The following is a 16822-nucleotide window of genomic DNA, read 5'->3' on the forward strand; positions in this document are numbered from 1 at the left end:
CTGCATAAAATCTGACAGCTTGATTGAGAAAAAGCGGGGCAGGGTGCCATTTCATTCAGTTAAGGTCCTGTATTCATTCCATTTAATAAATGTTTGTGTCTGTCTATGATGTGCTAGCCGCTGTGCCAGTAAATGGATATACCTATGATCTGACTTGCAGAGGAAATCCAAACTAGTATCTTCCGTGCCATGCAATAAGGGCTACATTGCAAGGCTGCACAGGGTGCTACTGGGGCACAGAAGTGAGTCAGAGGCTTCCCACAGACACACACACGAGCGGAAACAGAAAGTCTTTATATATCACCATATGTCAAGGAACACTGGCCGGGAGTTAGGAGAGCTGGGCACTAGGAACCGTTTGAAACTGAATAGCTGTGTGATTTCAGAGGTTATATTGCTTCTCTGCTATATTTTACTGCCGAACTTGTACTGTTTCTCTCCCTTTTCTTCTTGGTGGGAAAAGCACAATTTGGGGTCAACAGATTTGGCTCAGGTCTAAGTCGCCTGCTGGGACCATGTCGCCAGGAAACGACGTCTCCCCGACACCTTCCCTCCCAGTCCGGGCTCTCTGCAGGGATTCATCCCGTCACTCTCCCAACGACCCCCAGGCACACCTCAGGCAGATGCGAAATATGCTGCTCCTCGGGAGCAAAGATGACCCGGAGGACCGGGGGAGGACCTTCCCACGCGCACGACTCGCGATCTTCCCAGTGCCCCAGAGCCACGGACCCCACCGCCGTCTACCCCAGGCCCCGGCACCGAACCTGCTCACAACTGCGACTCCTTAGGTCCGCTTGGACACCGCCGGAAACGGAAATTCACCCTCGCGCCGACTCGCCGGAGGTAAACAAAAAGGCAGAAAAAAAGAGACCGCCGCCTGGACGACTTTCAGGGGAGAGCGGGAAGAAAGACTCGTCAACAGCTGAGTGCGGGCGCCAGCGCCGTCTGCGCAGTGCGTTCCACCGGGTCTGTGTCCCTCCCGATTCAGCCCCACCCCGCCCTCGGAATCTGCTGCCTCAACTCCTGCGGTGGCACTCCCGAGCAGCTTGCACCTCGCTCGGGGAGTCCTCGCTGAAGGCCAGGGCAGCTGTGCGGCCTGGCGCGGGTTACTTGATGCCTTGCAAAAGCCAGAAGGAGACACATTTGGTTCTGGCCGCCCCGGAGTCACCGTGCCCGGGGCGAATGGACTGGCTGGATTGGGAGTCCACTTCCTCCTCTGTAAAGATGACAGACGAGGGAGATCTCGCGTTCTGGGGGTGCCCTATAGCCCTCTTTTGGCCAGAAGCGGTGGATCACGCCTGTAATCCCAGCCCTTTGGGAGGCGGAGGCAGGAGGATTGCTTGAGCCCAGGAGTTCAAGACCAACCTGGGCAACATAGGGAGGCTACGTTTGTCAAAATAAATAAATAAATAAATAAATAAAAATTTAAAAAGCCAGCGTCGTGGCGGGCGCCCGTGGTCCCTGTGGTCCCGGCTACTCTGGAGGCTGAGGCGGGATGATCGCTTGAGCCTGGGAGGCGGAGGTTGCAGTGAGCTGAGATCGAGCCACTGCACTCCAGCCTGGGCGACAGAGCAAGACACTGTCTCAAAGAAAAATAAATAAATAAAATAAGGCCCTCTTTTTCCAGGACCAACAGACTCTGAGGGCAGGAACAAACTGACCCAGCCTAAACTGCCCTCCTTCCCTGCTCCCGGGAAAGGGGCTTTCCCTGAGGGAAGGTAGCATCTTGCCATTTTCTTCCTGCACAGCTTTGCCTTCCCAGGGATCTGCCCATTGCCACCTGAGGAAATGCCTTGGAGCCCATCTAACCCCCAGCCGAGCTACTTGGGACGCCTACAGAGCGTACATTGTCAGAGGATGCATCTTCCTTTAGTCTTGGAGGGTTTCTTTTCAATATGATCCCACCAGTGCACACAAGGTTCAATTCTACACCAAAAAACTAGGCCCACTCCTGTCACCGAGACCCCCAGGCTTCAGGTCCTGTCACAGGGACCTTGTTTTCACCCCCAGCAGCCTCCAGGTATTCACTCTGCATAGGCTATATACTGGGTGCTGGACTGGGGAGGCTACCCACGTGGCGCATGCTTCCCTTATCCATGAAGAGCTTAGGATGTTGTAACTTCTTCACACTAGGCCTCTTACTTCTTGGAGATGTCAGTATCCGGGTAAATAATCCTTCTAACATCCTTTTGGTCTCATGAAGCCCATTCTTGTCCTCTGCCCTACCTCAGCTTCCCCCTCCCTCCATGATCAGACCTTAGACCTTGTCAGGTCCAAGGACTGCAAACCCCACAGTATCCCACTCTGACCGCCACCTCCTATCTAGAGCAATGGAGAGACTTTGTAGGTGAAAGCCATCTTTGCTACTGGTTCTCCTATGCTCCCTTGCCTGGCTCCTGCAGGTGGTTGACTTCTCCAGGGACACAGTGGCCAGTGCCCAGCAGGTCCCACTCCTCCCACCAGCTCCAGGAAGTTTTATTATAGAGTAACTCTTCTGAGACACCGCTTCTTTCCCCAGCACCTAAGGAAGTATTTCTAATAAGTTCCAGTGGTATAGCACCAGTGACTCTCCTGACAAGCAGAGGGCCATGGCTGGGTTCCTCTGATGAGGTGCAGGGGCAGGGCACTAAGAGAGGAGGACTCTCCTGAGTTCTCTACCTCAGCCCTAGACTAGTGGCTGCTCCTCCCATACTTCCTACTAGTCTGTGCCTGGTTACTCCACTTCCCTGTTGCGATTAACAATTCCCTATGTACACTTTTCCTGTTCAAATGACTGGCTTCTCTTTCCTAATTGGACTCTGACCAATACACCATCATTTGCCAACAACCCCCAAAGTTTTATCAGTGACTCAGACCTCTAACCTGAACTCCAGCTGCCTCCATGACATATCCATTTGGATGTTTAATGGACATTTCCAAAGTGATATGCCCTACAGAACTCAGGATCTTCCCTCTCAAACCAACTGCTCAGCAGTCTTATGATCTCAGTTGATGGCAATTCAAAACTGAATTGCAGGACACCCAGTTTGTATCTGCAGAGAACTGGAGAACTGCTTAGTGTGGAAAACCCACACATTTGGTTTCAGAAGTGTGTAAGTAGAAACAGTTTTCCTTTTATGTTTGTTGGATGGATAATGATGAACCTAGCAGGACACAGAAAGCTAGGCAGCAGTGGAACTGAGAATGAAGTTATAGTTAATAGCAGAGAATGAAAAAGAAAAGACAGATAAAACATTTTGAAGAAAGGACAGTAATGTATTCCCAACAGGTAGGATTTACAGGATGGAGAGAAGAGGCAAAGATAACTACAAAATTTCTAGCCTGAGAGACTGGTAGAAAAAAAATGGTGGTATCAGGGACAGACAGGGGTTATTAAGAAAAAGGATTGGATTTTTAAAATAAAGAAGATCTGGTATAAAATTATCCTCAGGAAAATTGGAAATCCATGCATGTACTTCTCTCCATCACGCCCTTGCATAGTGCAGTCCTTCTGCCTGTCCATGCCTCGCTTCCCCCTCCCTAGGATTCCTCTTCCTCTCTTAAGACCCATCTCAAATATCACCTAGACTTGTAAGTAATTTACATGAAACTGGATACCTGAGGTTTCAAGACTTTATCCCTTTGAAACTTTTTAATAACAAGTTACTGTTATCTTTTACTAAGTTCAACTTTATATTTGCCATTTTAACTAGTATCATCTCCGTTTCCAAGACGTATTTGGTGGGAAAGTGCAACTAAGTTTACTGTTAATCAAGATCAGAATAAAAGAATCTACCAAAAATATTAACAAGTTCCCCCTTTTAATGCATAATCTTCCATCCATCAGGCTGTAAGTTAAATACCTAACATAAAATAAAGCTGTATGTTTTATGGATATGTACATATATAACTGCAGGGAATATGATTTGGAAGGATATACAGTTAGAGAAGATGGGTCACAAGTGGTAGTCAAGGGAGTCTTCAGCTTTCTTTTTGTATTTCAATTTTGACAGAAATACATACATACATATTATAATTTTAAATTTTTAATGAAAAAAGTATTTTTCCTTTTTTTTCCTTGATCTGTCACTACATTACATTTTTCCAACATCAGCTAAACATTTGCTTCCCAGAAAGCTTAGTTGTCTTTTCAAAATTTATTCAGGTTAAAATAAAAGATTTAGACAATGAATTAAAAATCTAAGATGGTATTTGCCTACTTTATACAGAACAGTACATTGATGCTGCTAAAGCAATTAAAGTATAATTTTTATTTTCTTTCTTTTTTTTTTTTTTTTTTTGAGATGGAGTCTCACTCTGTCACCCAGGCTGAAGTGCAGTGGTGCATTCTCAGCTCATTGCAACCTCTGTCTCCTGTGTTCAAGCAATTCTCCTGCCTCAGCCTCCCTAGTAGCTGGGATTACAGGCGTGCACCACCATGCCCAGCTAATGTTTTTGTATGTTTAGTAGGGACAGGGTTTCACCATGTTGGCCAGGCTGGTCTCAAACTTGTGACCTCAAATGATCTGCCCGCCTCAGCCTCCCAAAGTGCTGGGATTACAGGCATGTGCCACCACACCCAGCCTAAAGTGTATACTTTTTCTTAGCTCCTATATGCAGTGCTCCTTCCCCATGCTGAATGTCTGAATTTTTATCTGAGACATAGTATTTCAGATGGTCATTACTTGCGGGTGGACATTAATAGTTCCTCCCTGCTTCTAACCTTCCTCTCCTCATTTTAAATTAAGTTACGCTACATTATTGTGGGTTAGAAAGTACATCAATATTAAGTGAAAAAATATGATCTGATGAGTAAGTGGCAAGAGTGTTAATGTATGAATATTAAGAGTTGTTCTGAGGCCTTTTTGCTTTTCTGGGGGTTCTGTGCTTGTGGTAGAATTCTTGGTTATTTTATAAATAGTTCCTGAAAAGTGAGAGAGTACAGCTGGAAATTAGATTTCTGATGAATAAATCAAACCCTATTAAGAGAACCAGGTTCAAGTAATTTTAAAACCATTTGAATTTTCATAAATATTTTGTTAATGATTAATTATAAAAAAAAACAGTGACTCTAGCTGGAGGCTTTTGTGTGTTTGCTTTTGAGTCAGCTAGGAAAAGGAAGAAAAATTCAAGCTTAGTCAATTGTGGTTTTCACTGAATCTTTTTTAAAGTAATGAGCTGGTTTGTTTTCTTCATCACTATAGCAACTTAAGCTAGTTTTTGCTTTTGATTTTTATTTCTCCTAGAGAAACTTAGCGTGCACTGCTCATTAGACTTGAGCATACTAAGGAATATCTGTGGTAATTAAGTTAAAAATCAGATTAGTGCTTTGTACTGTATATAGTTGCAGATGTTTGCATTTCACTAATATTCTTTGGAAACATCTGGATACCAGTTAACACAAAATAACTGTTTAGTCAGTTTCTGTTCAGAATAGAAGGAATGATTTAAAAGTTCCCATTGTAGTACATACGTCATTCTATCCCTAGCCCTTCCTCCAGCTTTACTGAGATTGATAAATAATAAACGTCATGGGTGGTGTGTCTTTAGATTCCTCTGGTGAGCTGGATGCACAGATGACTTTGTCAGCAGGGTGGCCTTGATTTTTAGGCCATGTTTCTAATGGCATCAGTTCTGTGGCTGACACCTGTGTACCAAGCCCATTCACTGTCTAGCTTAGCCAGCCGTGGACTCCTGCTCTTTGTTAAAAGTATTTACCTTCATTCCTACTAGCACAGTTGACCAAAGACCCAGTTGATCCCAAACACTAGTAATGCATCAATGGAGTCTAACAGAGTTTTAAGATGTGTGTGTGTGGGGTGTGTGTGTGTGTGTGTGTGTGTGTGTGTGTGTGTGTAGAGATGGGATCTCACTATTGTTGTCCAGGCTGGTCTTGAACACCTGAGCTCAAGTTCTCCTGCCTCAGCCTCCCAATGTGCTAGGACTACAGGCATGAGCCACCATGCCCAACCCTCTAAGGCTTTGGGATACAAAAATATAATTTACTTTCCTCCATTTCTGGAATAAAACATCTCTTCCTTCCTCCTCCTAGTTTCTGTTCTGTGCCCCTGTTTGATCTCTGTTGGTCCTGTTCACCTTCAGCCTTCTCTGCTGAAGGAGGAAAGGCTTGGTTTTATAAAAAGTGACAATATTCAGACCACATAAGATCCTTCTTGCTTCATTTTGGCTTAAATATTTTAAGATTTTCTGATTTTCTTGTATGCATATGTATTTACCTATTATTTGACTTTATTGAACAACTTCAAATTGAGTATATTTGAATGGGAGTAGGCATTAAAAAGTGCTAGGCTTTCCCTGCCTTTCAGAACTTTGTATGTATATGTCGCATCATTTTGTCCTTCACATTCTCCAGTTGTGCTAATTTTTCCCAATCCATTAAGTAGAATACCTTCCCTTTTGGAGTCTTTTTTTTTTTTTTTTTTTTTTTTATTGAGGCAGAGTCTCAAAATGTCTCCCAGGCTGGAATGCAGTAGTGCAATCTCAGCTCACTGTAACCTCTGCCTTAGCCTCGTGAGTAGCTAGGAAACACAGGAGCATGCCACCACACCCAGCTAATTTTTGTATTCTTAGTAAAGATGGGGTTTCACCATGTTGGCCAAGCTGGTCTCGAGCTCCTGACCTCAAGTGATCTGCCCAGCTTGGCCTCCCAAAGTGCTGGGATTATAGGGGTGAGCCACCACATCTCGCCTCCTTACTTAAATCTCTTAATGTCCCTTAGAATGTAGTTAAGAATTTTCAGGTGACAGTGTATTTTTGGTAGTTATCTTTGGTTTCCAAACCCAGAGAAGGAAGAGTAACCGGCTTTTTCTGTGTGTGGGTACATCGTGTCTTATTGGAGATTGTTTTGTCTCAAGTATTGCTGCAGAGTATTTTATTAATGGGTGCACTTTAAAATTTTTTGTTTTTCAGACGACCAGTTTAGGTAGCCCAGTACTCGATATTTGCCAATTTCTAGAATTAAAAACATGTATGAATCACTGGTTAACTAGAAATTTAAAATGAAAATGTTTCTTCTTTAGCCCAGGCAATATCACTTGCATTCATTTCTATCCCCTCCCTGTCCCTGCTCTGTTGGCTCTGGGGCTTCTTCCACTAAGCTGCTACTTTCTTTATAGCTCCTCCTGTGCTTCCATTCACTAAACCTTTATTGGTTCATAGCCTACAGAAAATGCCTGTGGTGTGAGAGGTAATTTGTGAAACTGCTTCTCTTCACTGTTTAGCAGTTGAGCTCTCTAAATGGGTATAGCTGGGAAAGAAAATTTAACTTTACAAACAAGAATTCCTGGGTTCCATCCAGCGGAACATGTCTTTTGTTATACACACACAGTTTCTGACTCATATCATTCCATGACTTATGAGAAACTGGACATTCTGTTTACACTGTTGTGTGGAAGGAGGGGTCTGGTTTCTAATTTTTAATAGCATCTATTTCTAGAATATTAGGCTTGCCATTTGAATGCTTCTGTTTGATTTATGAATATCATTGTTTCCAGCAGTTTTTAGCTCCCAGCTAAATGCAAGTTAAAATTTTTATGTTTCTAAGTTAAAAGAAAGTAACTTTTCTTCCACTTAAGAAAGCAAGGAAAATGAAAAATAATGTAGTGATGACTTCCACAGGCTCTAAAAGAGCAATGGAAAATGTGATTTATGTGTGGGAGAAGAAATACTAGTTCTTAATTAATACATTGTTTTACCACTTCCTGTGAATTTATGTAGAAGTAATGAAACCAAGGTTTATTAAGTCATTTGTTCAAACTCCTGTCAGTTTAGACTTTTTAATTGCTTTGTTACATGCCATTACTTTGTAATACTTGTTATAGCAGTGGTAATAGTTGAGATTTGCCTGTTGACCACTTGCAGGGCACCGTGCCAGATTCCCCATGTGCGATGTTCCTCGCAGTTGTGACACCCATCCTAGGAGAGCAGCGTTAGCAGCCCTCCATGCAAGCGGATGGTGCAAGCTGGGTCGCCTGGGCACAGCGCCTGACTATTTTCCTGGCTTAGTGTAGTTATCATTAAATATGTGGTATTACTTAGAAGCATTTTGAATAATTTGAAAAGCCCATTTTAGTGTTTAAACAATTTTTTTTTGAGAAAAGGTCTGGCTCTGTTGCTGGGGTGGAGTGCAGTGACCTGAGCGTAGCTCACTGCAGCCTGCAACTCCTGGGCTCAAGCGATTCTCCTGCCCCAGCCTCCTGAGTATCTGGGACTACGGGCACATGCCCCCACACCCAGCTCAACTTTTTTTAAGATACAAAGGATTCATCTTAATATTATTTACAATTTTTTTCCTTTTCTATGGGCCTCATCTGACTGGGAAGTCTTCTCAATTTTTTTATTTTTTAAATTGTAAATTGACAAATTGTAGATATATATTTATGAGGTACAAAGTAATTTTATGATTTATAAATACAACATTGTATAATTAAGTCAAGCTGATTAATCTGTTCACCACTGGAAACAATTGCAAATAATTATCATTTTTTTTCTGGTGAAAACATCTGAAATTTACTCTTAGTGATTTTGAAATGTGCAGTACTTTTTGTTGTTGTTGTAGAAATGAGGTCTCACTATGTTGGCCAGGCTGGTTTCAAACTCCTGAGCTCAAGTGATCCTCCCACCTCAGCCTTCCAGTGTTGGGATTACAAGCGTGAACTACCATGTTGGGCCAAATGTATAATCTATTATTATTTACTGTATTCACCATGCTGTGCAATCTAGCTCAAAGAAACTTATTCCTCCTAATTGAGGCTTTGTACCCTTTGACCGTCATCTCCCCGTCACCCCCATCCCCAATTTTGTATACTTTCAGTCCTTTCATGATATGTATGGAGGCTTATGGTAAGTTATTTAAAACTTAACATGTATGTCAAAAGTTTTTGTGGCCATAGCTTTTCTTTCTTTTTTAAATTTTAAGAGTCAGAATATTCATATATTAATTCAGCATGTATTTGAGTGCCTAATATATGCCATTTCTATGTTAGGAACCAGGAATTAAAGCAGTGAACATAACAAAGTCTGCCCTCGTGGTGCTAACTTGCCAGGTAGGGAAGCCAGATAATAAACACATGTATAATGCAAAGTCAGTAATAATAAACGATCTGAAGAAACAAGTAAGGTAGGAGAGGCAGGAAAGTGGGAGTGAGAAAGAGGTGCTCTTTTAAATACAGCGGTCAGGGAGAGCCTCTCAGAATGAAGTTTTTAACAGAGACCTGAATGAAATGGGGGAGTGAGCTATACAGATATCTGCTGTGTGCTAGAAAAATTACCTGTAATTTTGCATTGTAAAAGTTTAATAATGAGTACATTTATTTCACAATTTGAGAATCAATTATATACAAGATATAGTTCTAAGCACATACTCCTCTAAATATAATTTGTTTTTACAGTAGACCAAATAAATATGTTCAGCTTTAGAATATGCTCTTTATGATCATGTGTACAATAAATAAATTCTCTTAAAACATTATCAATATTAAGGTTGATGTTTTCAGAAACATGTAAAAAAGCTAGCTTTTAAGATTGACTAGGGAAGTTCTCTCAAACTGCCAGTCCATGAGATATTGCATATTTTCTATCTGAAAAACTTTTATTCTCAGAATTCTTTAAAAGAGCTGTCCCTGGGGCTCCCATTACTTACCTGTGACTCCCAGTGGAAATTGTACCCAGCCCCTCGAGAGGGGCTGAATCTGTTGGGAGTGGGAGGGTAGAAAAAATGCTGCAGCTTCTTGTGGGTATCCTTCACACACAAACACCCAGTGCCCCAAGCACTGTGTGGTCAAACATCAACTCCGCTCAGCCTTTCCTCCTTGGGATTGAGAAGCAATGGATTATAGAGAAAGAAAGGTGGCTTAGCACTCCAAAACTTCAAAGGGTAATTGACCAAGACCCCCAAAGCCAAAGCAGTGGGCATCCCCACTTCCTGTATACCCTATACCAACACGTAATGGCTACTAGATACAGGGGCACTAGTACCTGTCTGCTTGGCTACCTGCCCTCCTTGCAGAAGTGGTGAAGGGAATCACTCAACCTCAGGAAGGGAAAATGGCTTTCTCATCTTCAGATTGAAAGAGGTTGGCAGTGGGTGAGGAGAATAACAGGTAAGGATCTCTTTCAGTATACCCATTTGAAGCCAAAACCTCTGTTTAGACATACGGTATTTTGAACCTGGTGACTATTCATTGCCCATGTTTGTGAATTATCAGAAAGTAGAATTCTTGCCAGGCACAGCGGCTCATGCCTGTAATCCCAGCACTTTGGGAAGCCAAGGTGGGAGGATCACTTGAGCCCAGGAGTTTGAGACCAGCCTGGGCAACATGGTGAGATCTTGACTCTACAAAAAATTCAAACATTAGCTGGGCATGGTGGCGTGCACTTGTGGTCCCAGCTACTCAGGAGGCTGAGGTGGGAGGATTACCTGAGCCCAGGAGGTTGAGGCTACAGTAAGCCATGTCTGTGCCACTACACTCAGCCTGAGCAACAGAGCAAGACCCTGTTTCCCACCCCTACCCCCCCCCCCAAAAAAAAGCAAGCTGAATTCTCAAACTCCCTGCAACCAGGTCACCCAAACCAAAGGTAAAAGGAACATAAAAAAGCCTTCTGGAAAGTGTACAGAAATTCATTGCAGAGTGATTTTTGTCTTGTGAAATCATAGTTACTGTTATTAGCAGCTTTTTTAAACGTTTTATATTCATTTTTTATGGTGTTCTGACGTATGAGCTGCTTCAAGTGTTTTTGGACATAGCTTGGGTATAAAATGTAAAAAGTGGATATTTTCAATTTGTAGCTTTCTTTTTTGAAACTTACTGAAATTTGTTCTAAATATATCCCCTTCTTTCTCACCCACCCCAACACATTTTTTTAAAAAACACCACCAGGTATCCGTTACAGCGCTGATGTGAGTGTAGATGAAGTAAAAGCTTTGGCTTCTCTGATGACATACAAGTGTGCAGTGGTTGGTAAGTGATTGCTTTTCTTGCTACCTAATGAGAACTCTCGGGAAATATGTTTACACACATGTTGCTGTTAAGATGCTATAGAAATATACCTTAGCAGAACTGATTTTTTTTTAAATTGTACTCTTTAAGACCTGCATCATTTTTCAATTACTCTAAATTAAGATATAGCCTTTTTTTACGTGAGGGATTTTTTTTTTGTAGGAGCTAATTGGATTTTAAGTCTAGATCTTTGTTTTCAATTCCTCAACGTATTCTATAAATAAGACCAAATTACAGTAGAAGGATAGTAAGTAAGCTATTATCTTTTTGAAGTGGTGAAGAGCACTGATTAAATATATATTAGAGCCCCGGCCCTGGCCCCAGCTGCGCGGGCCCCCACCTGGCCCATGGACCGCAAACCCCAGCGGGCGCCTTGAGCGCGGTGCGGGTCCCCGGAGAGCCCCCGAGGTGAGCGCGAGCAAGGTCCGGCACCATGTGCTAGGTTATTCCCAGCGCGAGGCCTCACTTGGGCCGTCGGAGCAACCCCTCCTCACTTCAGGGGTCACCCTCCCCACGACCCATTGCCCCATCTTGGCCGGGGACCAGCTCCCCAGGAAGGTGATGGACGCCAAGAAGCTGGCCAGCCTGCTGCGGGGCGGGCCTGGGGGGCCTGGTCATCGACAGCCGCTCCTTCCTGGAGTACAACAGCTGGCATGTGCTCAGCTCCGTCAACATCTGCTGCTCCAAGCTGGTGAAGTGGCGGTTGCAGAAGGGCAAGGTGACCATTGCGGAGTTCCTCCGGCCGGCCGCACGCAGCCAGGTGGAAGCCACTGGGCCACAGGCCGTGGTGGTCTATGACCAGAGCACGCGGCCTCAGACAGCTTCCTCTCCATCCTGTTGAGCAAGCTGGATGGCTGCTTCCACAGCGTGGCCATCATCATGGCGGGGGGGTGGGGCTTCCCCACCTTCTCCTCCTGCTTCCCCGACCTCTGCCAGGGCAAGCCTGCTGCCCTCCTACCCATGAGCCTCTCGCAGTCCTGCCTGCCTGTGCCCAGCGTGTGCCTGACCCTCATCCTGCCTCAGCTCTACCTGGGCTCGCAGAAAGACGTCCTGAACAAGGATCTGATGACGCAGATTGTAATAAGCTACTGTCCTCAATGCCAGCAACTCCTGCCCCAAGCCTGACTTCATCTACCAGAGCCGCTTCATGCGGGTCCCCATCAACGACAACTACTGTGAAAAGCTGCTGTCCTGGCTGGACAAGTCCATCGAGTTCGTCGATAAAACCAAGCTGTCCAGCTGCCAAGTCATCGTCCACTGTCTGGCCGGCATCTCCTGCTGTGCCACCATTGCCATCACCTACATCATGAAGACCATGGGCATGTCCTCCGAAGACGCCTACAGGTTTGTGAAGGACCAGCACCCGTCCATCTCGCCCAACTTCAACTTCCTGGGCCAGCTGCTGGAGTATGAGCGCAGCCTGAAGCTGCTGGCCGCCGTGCAGGGCGACGCGAGCACCCCCTCAGGGACGCCGGAGCCTCCCCCCAGCCCTGCGGCCGGGACCCCGCTGCCATGGCTGCCACCACCTACCTCAGAGAGCGCTGCCACCAGGAGTGCAGCTGCCAGGGAGGGCGGCCCGAGCGCAGGCGTGGAGCCCCCCGCGCCCCCCACGGCCACCAGCACGCTGCAGCAGGGCCTGCGCAGCCTGCACCTCTCACTGCCTGCAGGACACCAGCCGCCTCAAGCCCTTCTTCTCTCTGGACATCAAGTCGGCCTACGCCCCCAGCCGGCTGCCCGACGGCCCGGGCCCAGCGACCCCGGCGAGGCCCCGAAGCTCTCTGAAAGCTGGACAGCCCGTCGGGGGCCATGCTGGGCCTGCCCTCGCCCTGCCCGGACGCCTCGCCCAAGGCGCGCCCACGGCCCCGCGCGCGCCTGAACTTTGGCAACGCGGCTGCCGGGCCCTGGCCAGCCGGCCAGTCCCGGAGCCTGGACGCCACCGCTCGACTCCTCCGGCACGCCGTCGCCTGACGTGCCCTGGTGCTTCAGCCCCGAGGGCGTGCAAGGGGCGGGCGGGGTGCTGTTTGCGCCCTTCAGTCGGGCGGGCGCCCCGGAACCCGGCGGCTGCAGCGACCTGCCGCGGCGGGAGGCAGCAAGGGCTGAGCCCCGGGACACACTGACCAGCTGGTCCGACGAGCTGGCCCCGGATTCGCAGTTCAAGAGGGGCAGCTGCCAGATGGAGTTCGAGGAGGGCATGGTGGAGGGGCGCGCGCGCGGCGAGGAGCTGGCCGCCCTGGGCAAGCAGGCTAGCTTCTCGGGCAGCGTGGAGGTCATCGAGATGTCCTGACCCCTCCGCTGCCCTGGGCTCCGCCGCCCGCAGCCGGGCCGTTATAAATACATATTATAAATAATGCAAAGAAAGGCAAATGGTTTTACTGCGATTTTTATCCAGAAGTAAATATTTCGATTTTTTATTTATTTAAGCTGTTCATTCTGGCAATGATTTGGCAACAGTGCAGGTGGTCCTCGAGCTCTATTTTTACTGTCTGGTATTTAAACCGAAACACACGTTTCTAAGCAATAAGAGGCCACCTTCAGTCCCAAGCTGCAGGCCAGGCCTGGGGCCCCTCCCAGTTCCCCCGCCCCAGGAAACACTGCTGACATTTGCAGAGGCTGCCGAGCTTTCATGCACTTTTTACACAAGAAAAAGTTGAAAAAAAAAAACTTACTTGCCACAAACTGAGCCGCAGAAACCCCCTTCTTCCCCCACCCACCGCCCCTGCTCTCTCCCTTCGGGCTCCGCCCCAAAGCCATAGGCTGGGGGAGCAGGACCCGGTGTGCCCCGGAGAGGTGCGGCCAGCCCTCCACCAGCTCTAGGCACCAAATCTTGGTGGCAGGGAGGGCACCTCGCTGCCCGTTGCCCCAGAGCTGTTCCCTCTCAGGGGAGGACGGGCATTGGGTTCCATGGTGCCAGGGTGTTGAGAGGTGCTGAGGAATAGAACAGAATGTGTAGGGGCTTGGGGCAGGGGGTTCTGGAGCGTCAGATGAGGCAGAGCCCAGGGGAGGATGGGGGTGTTGTTAATGCCCCAACTCCTGCCAGAGCCTCAGTCCAGCCACTGAGTGGCTCTGAAAGGCCATTCCCAGAGGGCTGCGGCCCTCCCTTCTCCTTTGCCCCTGCCCCCAGAGCTACCTGACTGGCAGGGCGGCAGTACTGCAGGAGAGGAGCTTGGCCTCCGGGGGTCAGGCACGAGGGGGGCCTGGCTAGCCTGTCCTGCTGGCTCCACTGGGCGGGGAGCCCTGGACCGCCAGGTATGAGGAGGGGGTGGGCTTAGGGTCCTGTTCCAGGTCCGTCCCCCACCTAGCAAGTCCCCAGGCAGGACTTGGAAACCAGGTGTGCACCTGCAGGCTGAGGGGCTCCATGAGCAGGTGCTGCCTCGCACAGGGAGTTCAGGCACCAGCCAAGTGCCTGTGCTTCTGGGGTAGGCCTGCTTCAGTTAGGGAGCGCTGCCTCAAGGCAGATAAAGCCCCCTTGTTTGACCCGACCTGCATGGGGGCCTCTCAGGAGAGAAACTCTCGTGCGCCCCTTTCCCAGGGCGCTCTCTCTCTAGACAGCATGCCAGCCCCCAAACACAGGTGGCTTTTGGGCCCAGGTGGGTCAGCCTGCTGCCCCTGGCCCATACCCTCTCAGGCCGTTGGGATCCCTGCCCTTCAGATGTCCTAGGGTCTAGGAGTGGGCCAGTCACCCTGGGAAGAAGCCAGGGCCTTGGCAGGAGGGGCGGCCCAGGCAGGACCCAGTCCTGAGTCCTGGAGCAGGGCCAGGGAGGCGCCCGCCCCACCCCAGCCAGCTGCCTTCTCTGCTGTTTCTTCTATTTGTTCTTCTTTTCACCCACAGCCCTGTGTTCCTGTCATCCCTCCTTTCAGTAAAAGTCCTGTTCCTGTTCCCTCTGTCCCCACCCATTCCTGTTCCCCAAGAAAATAAGCTATCATTGTTGCATTTGCAATCTATGGATTAGGGGTTTAAGTATTTATTATTATTGGTTAATTATTATTAATTATGTTATATATATGTATATATTAGAACTTGGCTAGCCAATTTTATTGAACAATTCCTGTTCAATAAAATGTTGTTTAAAGTACAGTTGAGAAAACGATGGTAGGTTTATTTCTTGAACTTTCAGAAATTCAAGCTTAAAGCATCACGTTTTTCTAATATTGTGTGGCACTTTTTGTCATTTTACTTTTTTAATCTTTATATGGAATAGCAACCATCAGCCTTCTCTTTCAGATGTGCCATTAGGGGGTGCTAAAGCTGGTGTTAAGATCAATCCCAAGAACTATACCGTAAGTATGAAAGTTACATTTGTTTTTGTTGTTGTTTTTGCTTTTTTGAGACAGTCTTGCTCTGTCGCCCAGGCTGGAGTGCAATGGTGCGATCTCGGCTCACTGCAACCTCCGCCTCCTGAGTTCAGGCGATTCTCTTTGATCCAGTAACTGGGATTACAGGTGCACGCCACCATGCCTGACTAATTTTTGTATTTTTAGTAGAGAGGGGGTTTCACCACGTTGGCCAGGCTGATCTTGAACTCCTGACCTCAGGTGATCTGCCCACCTTGGCCTCCCAGAGTGCTGGGATTACAGGCATGGGCCATCGCACCCAGCCTCAGAGTGGTATTTGTGCACACAGTGCATTTATGAAGGAGTTGAAATTACTGGGCTTCTCTGTATCCCCCATATCAGAGAGATCAATAGTCCCCATTGCTTTTCAAATGGAATGAAAAAAGTAAAGAATTAACTCACTGAGTGTTTTGTCATATAAAGGTCACCTACTTAATATCTATATCCTTTATCATTTTCTGTTTTGTTTGGTTTTGTTTTTATGAGTCTTGTTTTTTTTTTTTTGCTTTTTGTATTATTATTTTCTTATTTAAAAGGTAATGAATATCTTCATATTATTAGACACCTATACCCATATTTAAGAATTACTGTGATCTGGCTGGGTGTGGTGGCTCACGCCTGTAATCCCAGCACTTTGGGAGGCCAAAGCAGGCAGATGACGAGGTCAGGAGATCGAGACCATCCTGGTTAACACAGTGAAACCCCGTCTCTACTAAAAATACAAAAAATTAGTCAGGTGTGTTGGCGGGCACCTGTAGTCCCAGCTACTCAGGAGACTGAGGCGGGAGAATGGAGTAAACCTGGGAGGTGGAGCTTGCAGTGAGCTGAGATCATGCCACTGCACTCCAGCCTGGGTGACAGAGTGAGACTTTGTCTCAGAAAAAAAAAAAAAAAAAAAAAAAGAATCACTGTGATCTAATTAGCCAGGCATAGTGATGCACACCTGTAATCCCAGCTACTCGGGAGGCTCAGGCATGAGAACTGCTTGAACCCAGGAGGCAGAGGTTGCAGTGAACCAAGATTTCACGACTGTACTCCATCCAGCCTGGGCAACAGAGCAAGACTCTGTCTCAAAAAGAAAGAAAAAAAGTATTACTGTGATCTGAAGTTTTTAAGTCAGGATCTCATACTAGTGACAAATATCTTAACTAAGCCAATAAAAACCTTACTTTTTATCCTGTCAGTTCCAAGTAAATTCAAACTGGTTGTCACAATGCTTTACATAATACTAAATTATTTATATACAAACATAAACAGATATGATTTTTATTCTCTTTAAAATTCACCATTTACATGGAATATAATTATATTACAATTAATCTTAATTAAGATTTAGTATATTTTTCAGTGGGGAATTAATAGAATGGGAATTTGAGTCCTAGTTCTACTATCTTGTTTTTATAACCTACTTTTCTGATCTCTTATTTTCTCACCTTTAAAATGGCAATGCCTACTTTATGAGTTGTTCTAAGGATGAGAAGACATGAAAATGT

The 16822-nt window shown here is 46.4% G+C and overlaps 2 pseudogenes; both read left to right on the top strand.

The window, feature by feature from the left end:
* The first annotated feature begins 654 nt into the window (after positions 1-654).
* Positions 655-13281, top strand: LOC129045028 (dual specificity protein phosphatase 8-like; annotated as a pseudogene).
* A 658-nt stretch (positions 13282-13939) lies between these two features.
* On the top strand, positions 13940-14987 carry LOC129045029 (uncharacterized; annotated as a pseudogene).
* The last annotated feature ends 1835 nt before the right edge of the window (positions 14988-16822 follow it).

The sequence above is a fragment of the Pongo pygmaeus genome, chromosome 8 (genome assembly GCF_028885625.2).
Source record: "Pongo pygmaeus isolate AG05252 chromosome 8, NHGRI_mPonPyg2-v2.0_pri, whole genome shotgun sequence".
Classification (NCBI taxonomy): domain Eukaryota; kingdom Metazoa; phylum Chordata; class Mammalia; order Primates; family Hominidae; genus Pongo; species Pongo pygmaeus.